This window comes from Vulpes lagopus, chromosome 5 (assembly GCF_018345385.1).
Source record: "Vulpes lagopus strain Blue_001 chromosome 5, ASM1834538v1, whole genome shotgun sequence".
NCBI classification, from domain to species: domain Eukaryota; kingdom Metazoa; phylum Chordata; class Mammalia; order Carnivora; family Canidae; genus Vulpes; species Vulpes lagopus.
Genome location: NC_054828.1, coordinates 116,849,780 through 116,865,084, shown reverse-complemented (window position 1 = coordinate 116,865,084; position 15,305 = coordinate 116,849,780). Strand labels below are relative to the sequence as shown.

At 33.8% G+C, this 15,305-nt stretch overlaps 1 pseudogene; it reads left to right on the top strand.

Moving 5' to 3' along the window:
- The first annotated feature begins 238 nt into the window (after nucleotides 1–238).
- The window catches only part of LOC121491885, a 38,093-nt pseudogene continuing 23,026 nt past the window's right edge, over nucleotides 239–15,305 (top strand).

Genomic DNA, 15,305 nt, shown 5'->3' with positions numbered 1-15,305 from the left:
CAACATATAATTGGCTACAATGTCTGTTATTATTTTTGGAAGCAACATTGGAGCAGAAAACGCTAGCCTAAATGTTTAGCATTGATAAAAGTCTAAAAGTGGGAAGCATTTAGAGTAAGAGAAAACAATTCCATAACAATTCAGTAAACCAACAAGATGAACACTGGCAAGCTCTTATGCTTTACCCAAAATATAAAGAGGAATTCATTTTAAACAACTACCTAAAAGCCAAGCCTAGATGACAAATGTGGCCGTGGATGGTGAAGATTTTAAAAAGTAGGAACAATTAGAAAGGAAATGACAATTTCTTTAATAAGTAAAATCAACATTCAGAGAAAGTTTCAGTTCCACTTCTTTATAAAACTTTCTTCTGAAAAACTTAGGAAAGTGTCATTGCATAAAATATTGGTTTGTCAAATGCATTAGAATATGGGTCATGCTGATAAATTATACTGGAAATGGCAAAACTACAAAATGTTATGTCTCATATAGCTACATCAAATGACTATTTGTAGAAAATTAAGCCTCATGCACTTAAAACTAGATTCATTTCTTTCTGATTTTATTGAACAGGATTTACCATTAGAGTGGACACTAAGAGACCTTGTTTTTTTTCTCCATATCCTGCCACAATTTTCTTTGACACCTTAGAAAGTAATTTAAACTCAATAAAATGAAGATAATTGCACTTACCTCACAGAGATGTAGAGAGCGTTAATGAGATCATGTCTACAAAGTGATTCAAAGTCTTTAGTTGGTAATATAAATAGCAAGCATAACTATATTTTTCCAGATGTCTAATAATGATAACTATAAATATGATGAACTGAAAAGTTAAAAGGCTGCCAGTAAAAGTAAAATGTTTTCATTTTAATTGCTAGGCATTTAAATGTTCCCTCTTGAATGTTTGGATTATAGAAAATGCACAGAAATGTTAATTATGAGTTCCATTTTAATAAGGACATGTCCCCCAAGTTTAGACTCAAGAGTACTTAACTTCTAGCCAAATAGGGAAAAACTGAACTGTCTCTTCTTTGCAATTACATCTAATAAATCACTGTAGAAGTTAATAAAATAAATCATAGCATAAATTTTAATGAAACCTATACATTACTTCTTCAAAATGTTTCTTAATCTGAAATAGAAGATCATGGGTTTAGTTCCAAATCCCATTACTCAATTGTCATACTTTCAATGTGTCTTTATTCTTGAGCTGATAAAGTCAAATACTAATATCCTCTATTCAGTTCCTATGCTGTTAAATTTTTCGTAGGACAGAAATACTTGTAATCAGACCCAAACTATTTTTAAGTTCAGAGCCTACACTATAATCCTACTGCTGTCAACCATTTGTGAATTAAGTACTTATCTTTGAAGCTGAATTGCATTTTACATTAAATGAGCCAGAAAAAGCAATGTTGATTCTAACGGGAACAGGCATGATAATCTCCTGGCAAAGACACTTTTCAAACTACTGAATCTTGGCAGCTATGGTGGTTCACTGTCTACTGTACTTGGCCTTGGGATAGGCATTGCAGACAGGGACTTTGAAATGAGACCAGACATTAGGTCTGGATTCAATAAATACCAGAGTAAAGGAGGTCATTCTCTACAGCAACCAGCAAGGTAATTGCATCCTAAACAACAGCCGAATTTCTTGTCATGTCCCATGAGGGCAGTCTGGGTTGCATTGATCTGACTGGTTATTGTTGGATCTCATCCAACAGGTTGTCAGGATTCAATAGTCCATCATGCTCTACACACACGAATAAGAAAAGCAGGCTGAGAAAGAATAATTCCAGTAGCTTCTTAGAAGAGGAAAACAAATTTTATTTTAACATCCCTCAGTAATCCATAAAAATTAATGAGTTGCTGTGTATTAGAGTTAAAAGAGATGCATTCTTTATTTATTCACCTTGGCACTACTTAAATAAACTTTCTCAACAAAAAATTGATACAGGGAATGTCTTTCTTTTCTCAAAGTCAGCCATATTCCTAGTAGTTACTGGAAAAATTCTGTTAGCATTTCAGGTTGACAATTGTTATTAATATTCAAATAGAAGATCATCATAGATTTGCCTATGCACACACGCACATAGCCTAGTCCAAACCATCTCTCATCTCCATCTCTGTGAATGTTTCCAGCAGCTGTAGGAATTAGGATATGAATTGGCCTCAAATGAGAAACAAGTGGCCAAGAGAAAATAGCAAATCTTTATTTGAAATTGAAGATTTCTTTCATAACACAAGATTAATCTTTCTGCCATCATTCAGAAGGTGAAGTAAAATAAACACTTTTCTAGTGAGCAATTGAGCCAAATATTCAATAATATTAGGTAGGAATTTTCATTTTAGAAGGAAATTAAGCAAAGATTATATATATATATATATATATATATATATATATATATATTCAAGCAAATGGAACTTTTAGTTTAAAATTGAGGAATAAGGGGAAATTTTGCTTAGTTTCTGGTAATTAATCATTGTTGTAAGAGCCAATTTTATTTCTACACAGTAGCAAAGAACAGTTCAAGATGAAATTAAGAAAATAAGTTCATTTACAATAGTACCAAAAACCCAGCATATGTAGGAGTACACTTAACAAAACAATGTAAGACTACTACACTGAAAACTACAAAACTTGTTGAAAGAAATCAAAGTCCTGAGTAAATGAAAAGACACCTTGTGTTCATGGGTTAGATGTCAATATTCCCCATATTGATCTACATTGAATATCCAATTCTTATTAGATTTTCCCAGCTAGAGATTTTCCAGAAATTTTCAGGCTAATCCAAAAATTCACATGAAAATTCAAGGGACTCAATTGTCATACTTTCAATGTGTCTTTATTCTTGAGCTGACAAAGTCAAATACTAATAGTTAAAACAATCTTTAAAAGAACAGAATTGAAAGATTCATAATTCCTTACTTCAAAACTAGTTGCAAAGCTTCACAAAGCTATAGTAATCAGGCAGTGTAATACTAGCTTAAGGATGAGCATATAGATCAAACATACAGATAAAATTGGAAGTCCAGAAATGAATCTATATATTTGTGGTCAATTGATTTTGACAAGAATGCCAAGACAATTCAATAGGGAGAAATATCTTTTTAAAAAATTGGTGGTGGGATAACTGGATATTTACATGCAAAAGGATGGAATTGGAATCCTACTTCATACACTATACAAAAATTAATTCAAAGTGGCTTGAAGAAACAGTTGGATGAACTAAAACTAGAAAATTATTAGAACAAAAGAGGTGAAAATTTTTGTGACCTTGGGTTGGACAATTGTTTCTTAGCTATGACATCTAACATAAAAGCAACCAAAGAAAAGATAAATAAATTAGATTTTTTTCAAAATTAGAACTCTTTGTATTTCAAAGAATGCTATCAAGAAAATAGAGGGGCAACCTATAGGATGAGAGAAAGTATTTGCCAATCATGTATCTGATAAAGTCTAGTATAAAGGGAAGATATTATATATATATATATATATATTATATCTATATTATATCTATATAAATATATAATACTATAGCATTATAATATATAATAGTATATATGTACATATATATATACATATATATACTATTAAGCATGAAAAAAGCTACTCAATATCATTTATTGTTAAGATAATACAAGTCAAAACCAGTTGTCACCGTCAGGATGACTAAAATAAAAAGCACAGACAGTAACAAGTATTGAGGGAATAAAGAAGCTGGAATCTTCATACAAGACTGGCAGAAACATACAATGGTATAGCCACTTTGGAAATAAATGTGACTATCCTTCTAAAAGTTAAACATAGAGTCGCCATATGGTCCACCATTTCCACCAATCCTAATTCTACACCCAAGATAAATAAAAACATATAATCACATACAAAAAATTAACACATATATTTATCATGACCCTACTTACAACAGCAAAATATTGGAAACAATTCAAAATTCTATCAACTGATGAGTAAATATAATGGAACATGATTCAGCCATTAAAAAAGAATGAAGTATTGATACATGCTACAACATGGACAAACCTTGAAAATATGCTAAATCAACAAAGCCAGATGTAAAAGGCCACATATCATATGACTTCATTTATACGAAATGTTTAGAATAGGCAAAATCCAAGGAGATAGAAAGGGAATTAGTGGCTGCCAGGGAAAATTATATTGAATTACATGTCAATGAATGAGTGACATATCAATCAATCATGCTGTACAAATAGAAATCCAAATGATTTTCAGTTCTGTCCTTTTTTCCCCCTGTGCTCCAATAAAAATTTATGTGAAATAAATGTTCTGAGAACTATGAACTTTGATATGGAAAGTAGACACTAGGCCTATTTTCTGGTATTAGAAACATATAAGTGTGTGATGGTGACTATGAAATTTTATCATAGGTCTGTGTCTTTTTCTCCTGCCAATATTAGGGAGACTTTTGGTGATTTGTGTTCATGATAAAGACAAGTTTGTCTAGTTATAAAGTAAACAATGTCACTATCTGTCAGCACCTGTCAGATGTATTTGCACTACTAATTATTTTTCTTCTTGATATACTTTCTTCAATTGACTTTGAGGAATCATACTGTTGGTTTTCCTCCTCTATCACTGGCCAAAACTACCATTTATTACTTACTCTCTTTATGAATTTATAATAGCAAAGGGAAAGCTAATCATAAATCTCCTGTACAGAGAAATGGGGATATCTATTTAAAAGAATATAGATGTAAAATGAAAATTTAAGAGTTATCTATCAGCTTATAAAACTGATTTTACCAAGTGACAATATCAAGATTTAGATGATATGATCATAATAATTTACAAAACAAAGCAGAATGCATGTCTATAAGAGTGAAGACGTTAATAGTGTTTGTCTTTGATTGATAAGTTTTAAAAATTTTCTTGTTTCCTCTTTCTTCCTGGTCCTCTTCCTCCTATTCTTCTCTTTCCCCTTCTTCTTCATGATTCTCTTCCCTCCTCTTTCCATTCCATTATCTTTCTATAGTCCAGAATTCTACACATTTTCTGCAGTATGAAAGCACTACATTGATAACTTCAGTTTTTTTGAATTTTTAAACCTAAACCAAATTTCTTCTTTTTTAAGATTTTATTTATTCATGAGAGACAGAAAGAGAGAGAGAGAGACAGAGAGAGAGAGAGAAACAGACACAGGCAGAGGGAGAAGCAGGCTCCATGCAGGGAGCCTGACGTGGGACTTGATCCTGGGTCTCCAGGATTATACCCTGGGCTGAAGGCCACACTAAACCGCTGAGCCACCTGGGCTGCCCATACCTAAACTATACTTTCTAATGAGGATGAAGACACCAATCATAGAGAACCTAGCAGAGCCTTTAGCATATGGGAAAGTACAGCCAGCTAGAGCTCTCAGCCCATCTTCATCTCCAATCAGTCCAAAGTTGTGACACTTTGGACTGATTTTTTGAATTAATGTATTTTACTTTCTTTCTCTATAAGGTAAAAAACATTGTGATTTTTTTTAAAGGTTTTTTCTTTTTTTTTTAAATTAATTAATTTATTTATTTATGATAGGCACACAGTGAGAGAGAGAGGCAGAGACACAGGCAGAGGGAGAAGCAGGCTCCATGCACCGGGAGCCCGACGTGGGATTCGATCCCGGGTCTCCAGGATCGCGCCCTGGGCCAAAGGCAGGCGCCAAACCGCTGCGCCACCCAGGGATCCCTTGTGATTTTTTTTTTAATTCAAATAAAGTAATGCATGAGAGAGCATGGGGGAAAAAGTTAAATTTCTGTATTTTTACTGCATACTTTGGATCTTAATAAAAGCTTTCTAGGAAAAAAATTGTAAGTATTAGAAAAACTGAAAAATAAGACAACAGATGCAAGGACAGAATAGTTTTAAGGCATGCATTGAAGGAAAGAGAATATTTCCCAAGTAGAAGTTGTCAAATAAGAGGAGAGACTTTCACAAAGCAAATTAAATAGACACATTCTATTCTTTAAGAGAACATCTTGTGAAAGAGTAAGAGAGAAAACTAAGTCCTCTGGTGTTCCAGTAGTAAGATGTTTGAGTCTCCCTGGCTGGGATGCTACTAACACTGAGGCCTAGGGTAGATAAGCAGACACCAGGTCATAGGGCACATGAAATTTAGAGATGAGGATAAGAATTTTCATTTCATCTTTGGCATCCATTTTCCAGTCACTTGACACTGTTCCCCAAAGACGTCAGCAGAGCATCTGCTCTGTTGACAGCACTAGCAGCTTGACATTCCTTCTGAGGAATGAACTATTAGGGTTCTTGGAAGGCATGACGGAGCCCAGCAGGAAGCTCCACAGCTTTGGATCACTTCACAAATTGCCTCCCAAACGTCGTGGATACAATTACATTTATATTTTTCTCTTAATAACTAACTGAAGGGCTAAATTCCATTTAGCCCTATTTCTAATATCAAATCTGCTCTAGGCAAAGTTCCTAGGATTCCACATTGATCATAGGCAAAGATGAGTGAAAAGCTTTCTTTACAAAGCATGCAGGTCTAGTGCAGGCCTTAGGGTGGACATGGTCCAGACATAGTTGATCATTTGTTTTTATCACATTTTCTCATTACTGAATCAGGTTTTGAATTACTATACTGCTTATTTCTTGAAAAATATATACATAATTGCATCAAATGCCTATAGTAAAAATGCTAAAACCAGACAAGAGTATAACGAAAAATAAATCTGCCTCTAACTCCAGATTTCCAAGACATACCAAAAAGCTAACAAGTGATATGGGAGTTCTTATGTACCTGTTACTTAAGCACTTAGTACTTAAAGGTTTATAGCATTTTTTTTTAATGACTGCTTTGTATTACATTGCATCAAGATACTTTAAAATAAATTGTAACTAAATCTCTATATTATGCTATTTATGCTATGTCTAACATAATGCTATAATGTTGATAATGCTGCTATAATGAAAATTTTCACACATCCATGTAAGGGAATAAAATTTGGTTAAGAGCCTGGAGTCCAGAGTTAGACTACCTAGAATAAAACTGGACCTATTTTTTTTTTTTTTTTAATTTAGTTGACAGAGAGAACCAAGCATGGGGAGCAATGGCAGAAGGAAAAGGAGAAGCAGACTCCCCACTGAGCAAGGAGCCCCACTCAGTGCTTCATCCCAGGACCCTGGGATCATGACCTAAGCCAAAGGCAGACATTTAATGCTTAATGACTGAACCACCCAGACACCCTCCCCCTTTTCTTTTCTTCTTCCTCTTCTTTTTAAACTAGCTTTGATGTTGGGAAAGTTACTTTACTTTTGTTTCAGTTTCTTCATGAGTAAAATGTGATTATAATTGTACTAGCTTCATAGGGCTTTGTGAGGATAAAATGAGTTGATGAGTACATGTACAAGTGGAATATATAAGTCAGTATAGATGTACATCTTAAAAATTATCACACATTTCCACTCCCACCAATAGAATGTGAAAGTACCAGTTTTCATTCATCCTCAGTAACAGAATACTTTAATATATAAATAACCTTTGCCATTCTGATAGCAATAAAATTGCATTTCATTGTTCTAAATTTTATTTTTTAATAATAGAGAAAATAAAAGTTTTTATATGTTCATGTACTGTTTTTCATTGATTTCCTGGTAAACTTTCTATTCCTCTTTTCCTCTTTCTTTCTTTCTTTCTTTCTTTCTTTCTTTCTTTCTTTCTTCTTTTTCTTTCTTTTTTTTGTTGTGTTGCTCATCATTTTCATACAGATTCAAAGAAATGTTATTTATCTTAATAAACTTAACCTGTGGTCAAGAAAATATACAGCAAGCATATTTTCCTCAGTTTGTTGCTTATCTTTTGACCTTGGTTTTGAGATATATATATATATCAGGATGAAACCTGTAATGCTGTAGCTATTTTAATAATACCAAGTCAAATTTATCATATTTTCATTTATGACTTACAGGTTTTTCACCTGCCTATTTTAGTAGAATGAACAGAGAGCCCAAGAGGGAAATTACTCCAAAGGGAGACTGGATATCCATACAACAACAACAACAACAACAACAACAACTACTGTTTGGTCTCTTTGTCAGAGTCCACACAAAATCAAACTCTGGTAGATTATATATCTATATGTGAAAATCACAAGTTTCAGAAGATCATATAGGAGAATACCATCATACTCTTGGGGTAGGAAAATAAAATGAATGAAATTGAAAACCACTAACTATAAAAGAAAGATTAATTTGACTACCCAAAGCAAAAACTTACCTTCACCAAAAGCTACAATAAAGAGAACAAAAAAATCAAGCCACTGAGTAGGAGATATTTACAACTCACATTATCAACAAAGTTTTATGTCCAGAAAATATTAAAAGAAGTCTTCAAATAAGTATTAGCAAAAAGTTTAAAATAAAACTCCACAGAAGAAGATAACCAAATGGCTAATAAGAAAACGTGTGAAGACTCATTAGTAATCAGGAAAATGCAAATTAATTCAAAATAAAATGTCACTGCATATCTACTACAAAAGACTGACACTACCAAATGTGGTGGGAATGTAGAACACATTGCTTGTGGAATTGTACTACACTGGCAGTTTGACATTATCAAGGGAAAGATGATAGTAGCTTGTTAAGGTGGGTAGTTAGGATGTCAGGAAAGAGTCAAATTTTGGATATATTTTGAAAGGAGAAATAACTGATTTGCTGTTGGAACATATGCAGTGAGGAAGAAGAGGGTAGAATAAAGGTATGGAAGGGAGAAGGGTGGAGTGAAGAATTATTCCAAGGTTTGGTCTGAACAAATGAATAGATAAGGTTGTCACCAAATAACCAGAAGAAAGGCTGCATAAAAGCTTTAAATTTCACAGCAGAGAGGATGGATAGCTTCATAATTCAATTTCTTGCCATGTTAATTTGAAATGCCAATTATAAATCCAAGTGGTAACATCAAGTAGGCAGTTGTGTAGAAAAGTCTGGAATTCAGTGATAAGGTTCAGACTAGTGAAATATACTTGGGGATCATCAGTGAAGAAAAGGTATTCAAAATTATGTAACTGGAAATGATTACCAAGGAAGTAAATGCAGAATAAAAAAAGATGATGAGACAACTGACCACTGAAGTTTAAATGTTTGTGGATGTGGGAAGAACCAGTCAAGGAAACCAAGGAGTGGTAGTGAGGTGGGAAGGAAAACAAAAGATGTAGTTACTAAGAAATTAATCAGAGAAAAGCATGTTTATAGGAGGAAATAGTAATGAATTGTTAGATGTTTTTGATAGGCCAGGTAAGACAAGACACAAGAACCAATTATTGATTTAGAAATGCAGAGGCCATTGGTGACTTTGAAAAGAATATTTTTGGAAGACTGATATATGGAGGTGAAATCCTGAATGCAGGGAGGGGAGAAATAAATAGTAGTGATGACAACACTTGTGAAGAGTTTTGCTCAAAAGGAAAGAAAAAAGCAAAGCAAGAGAGAAATAGGATAAAGAGAATAGGATGTGTGTGTGCTGATGGGAGATGCACAGTAATAAGAGAAAGTTTAATGGTACAAGAGAAAGCAGACCCTGAATCAGTATCCTAGAATGAGGAAAAGTCATGAAATCTCACGTGGAAGTTGATGAACTTCTGTTAGTAGCAGAAGGAATTTATTTGTAACACCAGAGAAGAAAGATCATTAAAACATAGCTGTAGATAGGTGGCCAGATGTAAAAACAGAGACTTGTGAAATGCCTTTTTGAAGGCATTTTGTTTTCTCTGTGAACTAGGAAAGAAAGATACCAGCTATAAATAGAGAAAGGGAAGACATTTTGAGGCTTTTAGGAAACAAATAATGATACGATACGATTATTATCTTCCAGAAGATCTGGGAAATGAATGAGCAAGGAGATGGCAATAAGAATGTCAGCAAGAATTAAAATACTAATTTGCACAGATTTTATGTAACAATGGGACTTTTTAAATCACAAAAGAATATTTAATTTTTACTTTATGTACTAAAATCTTTTATTGTGTTCTCAGAATACCTGATGAACCACACAAATGTCATCACTGTCTTTAAGAAGCTTATAAAGTCTTCCTCCTTTGGGGTAGTCTTCTTGGAAAGCTAAATAATTATTTCCATTGCTTTACTACTGAGAAAAACAGGTTTTGGGACAACTGGGTGGCTCAGTGTTTGAGCACGGGCCCGGGCGTGGCCCTGGAGTCCTGGGATGGGTCCCACGTTGGGCTCCCTCCATGGGGCCTGCTTCTCCATCTGCCTATATCTTGCCTGTCTCTCTGTGTCTCTCATGGATGAATAAAGTCTTGAAAAAAAAAAAGAAAGAAAAAAAAAAAAGAAAAACAGGTTTTGATCCATCCGTTAGATACATATTCAGAACTTACAAACACAAAAACCATACAAATAAATGTAATTTCAGATATATTTCATTTTAAAGAACATTATTTGTTTAAGTTATTTCAAACTAAATGATCTATTGCTTATTTCCTGTCTGTCTTCTGGATTTGAGGAGCACAAGGGACAAAAACAGAATTTTCAATACTGCTCAATCTTCAGATCCTGGAGTGATGCTGACACATGGTAAGAGCTCAGTAACTGTTTCTTGAACATATAAATTAATGGAAGGAATATAGTAAATCAGGATATATTACTTGAAGAAATACCTGAGGGGGGAAAAAAGAATCCCACATAGTTTCCATTTCTATATCTTACACTGTTTTGTGAAGTGGTGGCTTAATAAAAATTGGATAATTTTGATTAACTTATTCAAAATATTTTGACTATAAGACATATGTAGCCCTAGAATATCATAGGAGTACAATATAATGGAACTCAGAGAATTTTGCTATATATTGTTAAAAAGATTAAGAAAAAAATCCCATCTCACTGAATTTTAGTCTTCAGCAAATAAAGAAAATGTCATTAATTATTAATCAAAGCCTTTTCATTTATTAATCTGTAAAGTATAGGTGTTGAAATGAATTGGTTGTTAATAACAAAATGCAAATGTGAAAGATATCGCACTCCACTATCAAGTTTGTCATAGAGGTCAAGTTCTGACCTCTCCTGGGAATGGATTTCCTTAGGAAAAATGAATTGGATATTGTTAAGGATGGAGAACAATCAGATATGGATGAGGAAGTTATGACATTGACACATATTCTTCTATAAGTTCTGGAATTTATTCTGGGCATAATTTGATACATATTTGCTAAAAATTAAGTTAGAGAATCTCATCAGTGATCTATGAAACATAAAGTGAAAACATGATAAATTAAATGATTGATGTTTTAATGTTTTACACATCTACTGATACTGGAAAAAAAGGTTATTTCTTTAGGCTCATTAATTATAAACTTAGAAATCATTTAGAGATTGAAAAAAACAGCTTGCAAATTAATCTTTTAGTTGTCACTTTTTGAATAAGTTACTAAAGAAAGCTGCTAAACTGGCTGGCTATAGAATCAAATATTTTCAGTTTCTCATGTTGTCTTCAATGTGAATTTATTATTGATTTATTATAAAAATACAATCTGTTGTGGTAATTTATTAAATATAAGCTAATGTATTTTTTAAATATAAAAACATCTGTAAAATATGTATAGATTTTACTGAATTAAGCAAAGCAGATAATTTTTATACTATCAGAAGTCAAACTTCTATATCACCGCATTGTCTAAAGGCCTTTAAAAATTTGTAATCATAACTAATTCCTTTTTTTTAAAAAAGATTTTATTTATTTGACAGAAAGAAAGAGAGAGAAAGGACATATAAGTGGGAGGAGGGACAGAGAGAGAGGTAGAAGAAGACTCCCCACTGAGTAGGGAGCCCCATGCCTGGGCTTTACCCCAGGACCCTGAGATTATGACCTGAGCATAATGCAGATGCTTAACCAAATAAGCCACCCAGATGCCCCATGACTAATTCTATCATATTGATTACTTAGTAACATAAAATCACACATATATAATTTGCTTTGTCTTGGCTCTGATCCAAGTACTTTGAATGACTGCTCAGGTCTCTATAGATGGTACCACTTTTTGATATGATGAAAAGACAACTAGTAAGTACATTAAAATCATATTCCTCTGAAAATAGTGGTCATTTCAGTAAGTTAATACTACTCATAGACTCTGACTAGAGACTCATAAGCTTCAAGAATGAGTTCTGATGGCAGCCTCACTTGCCTGACTTTCATAGAACATGCCAGTGAAGGGACCCTGGGCTTTTTGCTTAGTCTATTTTCTTTAAGTCGGATTTCTTAAGGATGGAATATGTTTCTAAGATAGAATGCTTAAAATCACTTGGCCATATATTTAACATGCCCACCATTACACTCAGCACTTATAACTATCGCCTCAGTCCTGTTGGATCATTTTAAAGATTTTTGAATGCCGGCCCCAGCACTGAGATGTCATCTGTGTTTCTGTTTGAGCTCCTGACTTTAGTATTGCCTTTAAAGCTATGGAGTTAGTAGCACCTATATCAGTCAGTCACCAATGCTTTCCCATTACATCATCATTTTGTTAATTAGGCATAGTTCCTCATGAAGTTCCAACATGAGCAGAGATGCTCTTCAAGAAGAACGTGACTTTCTATAACGTCTTGCTATTGACAATTCCCTAAATTGAATGTTTTCCCAAGAACTGCATCCCCACTCCTATCTTCATGAAAAAGACTCCACTTTCTCTGTGCTGTATGCACAACCAAAAGCAATGAGATGCAAGTATATTCTCTAGTCAGCATGTCCCTCAGTAAGAGGATAAAAGGGGCTGGCTACCTGAATCTAGTTCCTCTCTAAAACTCACCAATATAATGATTTATTCCATCTGTGTTTGGAGATAGTAAAGCCGAGAATTGCTACAATAACAGGTTTTTAACCATATGTAAGAAATATCAGCTTGAGAGGAAGTATCCTTCAAATATTCTATGTCTTTCTGTCTCTGGGCCTAGCTGCTAAGCTTACGGTCAACCAAAAATATGGTTATTCTTCCACCATGGAGAGGATCAACATTACTGCTCTACTCATCAAGGCCACTTTTCCAATAGAACCAACTATTCTCCTTAATTATCTTCCTGGAAATACTTAGTAGATAACAGAGATTTTGCAACCCAAAAGTCTAAAATAGATAACAAAAGCACATTTACCAAATCTGTTCTAGATCCATACTGCATCTCATGTCAGAATTTTCTAATTTTCCATCCCAAAGTATTTCAAGCTAATTTGTCCAAAGCAGTCTATCATTGATTCCACAATAGGACCAAATGACAACATCATGGTTGATGTAAATTCCAATAAAGTTAAGGCTCAATTTGAATACAAATCACTTTCCACTGTTATATTTTTCAGAATAAAATAATATACAAAGCCCCCAAAATAAATTAAAATATGTGATTTTCTAGTCAATCTAAAAAAGAAAATATTAAAATTAAACGAAATTCCCTGTTCCCATTTCTTACATTATATTTCTTCTTGAAAGCAAGAAGTGACACAATTATGTGTTCCCTTAAAAAGAGATGTAAAGAAGGAAGACCAGGGAGATGAGGAGGAAAAAAAGAAAAAGAAGGACATTTTCTCAAGTTCTCCTTCTCCAGGAGGGAAGATGTAATCCTGCTAAATGAATACACAATATCAAAAGTTGATTTCTGAGGATTCCTTCAGTTGCCCATACTCTGGCCCTAGCCAAGTATCAGAATGGAGAGTAATGAGCCTCCCTATCATTGATCCTACTATTATTGGGAGTGACTGGGTTTGTTTTTTTTTTTTTTCCTAATTTCAAGTTATCTTTTGATACTCTGAGTATCAGATATTTGAGTCTAAAACATTTCTACCAATGCTGTTTTATCCTGACAGTGGGAGTGTTTATACTGATGATAAGCAATCCTACTGGCAAAATACAGTGATTTATAATATGGGCAACTCCAGTTATTTGCTCTCCAAATAGTGCTTGACCTTATTCAGTCATATATGGGTGTCTCCAATTTCCCGATATCCCTAAACATCTAAGTCATATATGGGTGTTTTCGATTTCCTGATATCCCTAAACATCTATCAACCTAATTCTGTTTTTCCAACTTGCATGTTGCCCTCACAATATTCCTTGGATGTATAAATGTGTTAATTGTTTAGATTTGAGGGAAGACAGTTGCACTTAATTTTCTCTGTGGAATGGTCTTTTCCATTTTTTAAAAAAATAATGTATGCCCAGGCCCCACTGGGATCCTCGATAGTAAGAAATGTGTATGAGGTACCTGGGTGGCTCAGATGGTTAAGCATCTGCCTTCCTTTGGCTCAGGTCATGATCTCCACGTCTCTTGCTCTCAAATCAATAAATTGTAATATTTTATTTAAAGGTTTTATTTATTTATTCATGAGAGACACACAGAGAGAGGCATAGACACAGGCAGAGAGAGAACCAGACTCCTTGCAGGAAGCCCAATGCAGGACTCTATTCCCAGACCCTGGGAGCATGTCCTGACCAAAAGGCAGATACTCAACCACTGAGCCACCCACGCACCCCTAAATTTTTTTAAAGAAAATAAATGTGTTTCTTTTCATTTCCAATTCTCTTAAAACATATCTGCTTTCATTCTTCTGAGTAGGCTGTTCATATCTAAGTAATTCCTCTTTCAACCACAAATCTAGTCCAGGTCTGGATTCTACCTTTGAGATCTGCCTGTCTTCCCCTCATTTATATTGTTCATTTATCTTGCCTTAGATTGTTTATTTTACATAATTTCCACAACATATTCCTTGAAAGAATAGTTAACATTTGTGTTTCTACTTATAATAATCAATTTACCTTAAAACTCAATCAACCATAATTTGAGCATTTTATACCAGTACTGATAGTTACACCCTATTACATTTGTGGAAATAGTTTATAAGCTATTGTTATGATCATCACAATCTTCAAATAAGACAGTTTCCCACTAGCTTTTAGATGGCATTGAAATGCCATTTGTCCATAGTTTTTGAGTCCTAGCTCCATTCCAGGGGGATTATGGCTGTCTGAGCTCTTATCTTCACTATATTCCATTAGGTTTCCCAATCCATGGTCATGTTTTCTAGCCTGGTTATCAATCAATGTATTTCCCCTTTGTCTAGCCAAAACCTTAAAAGTAGTTAAATCTTGGTATATCATATCCCAAGTATATTTCTTTCCTTTCATTTGAATCACAGTCTCTGAAACCTTGAATTCTTTGAAGTATATATCTTTTCTCTTTTAGCTTGTTCTCCTAGATTCTACTCAGTCATTTTCAAAGAGATTTTTCTTAAAACACCATTTCCTATTCACATAAAGTGAATTCTTCAGTT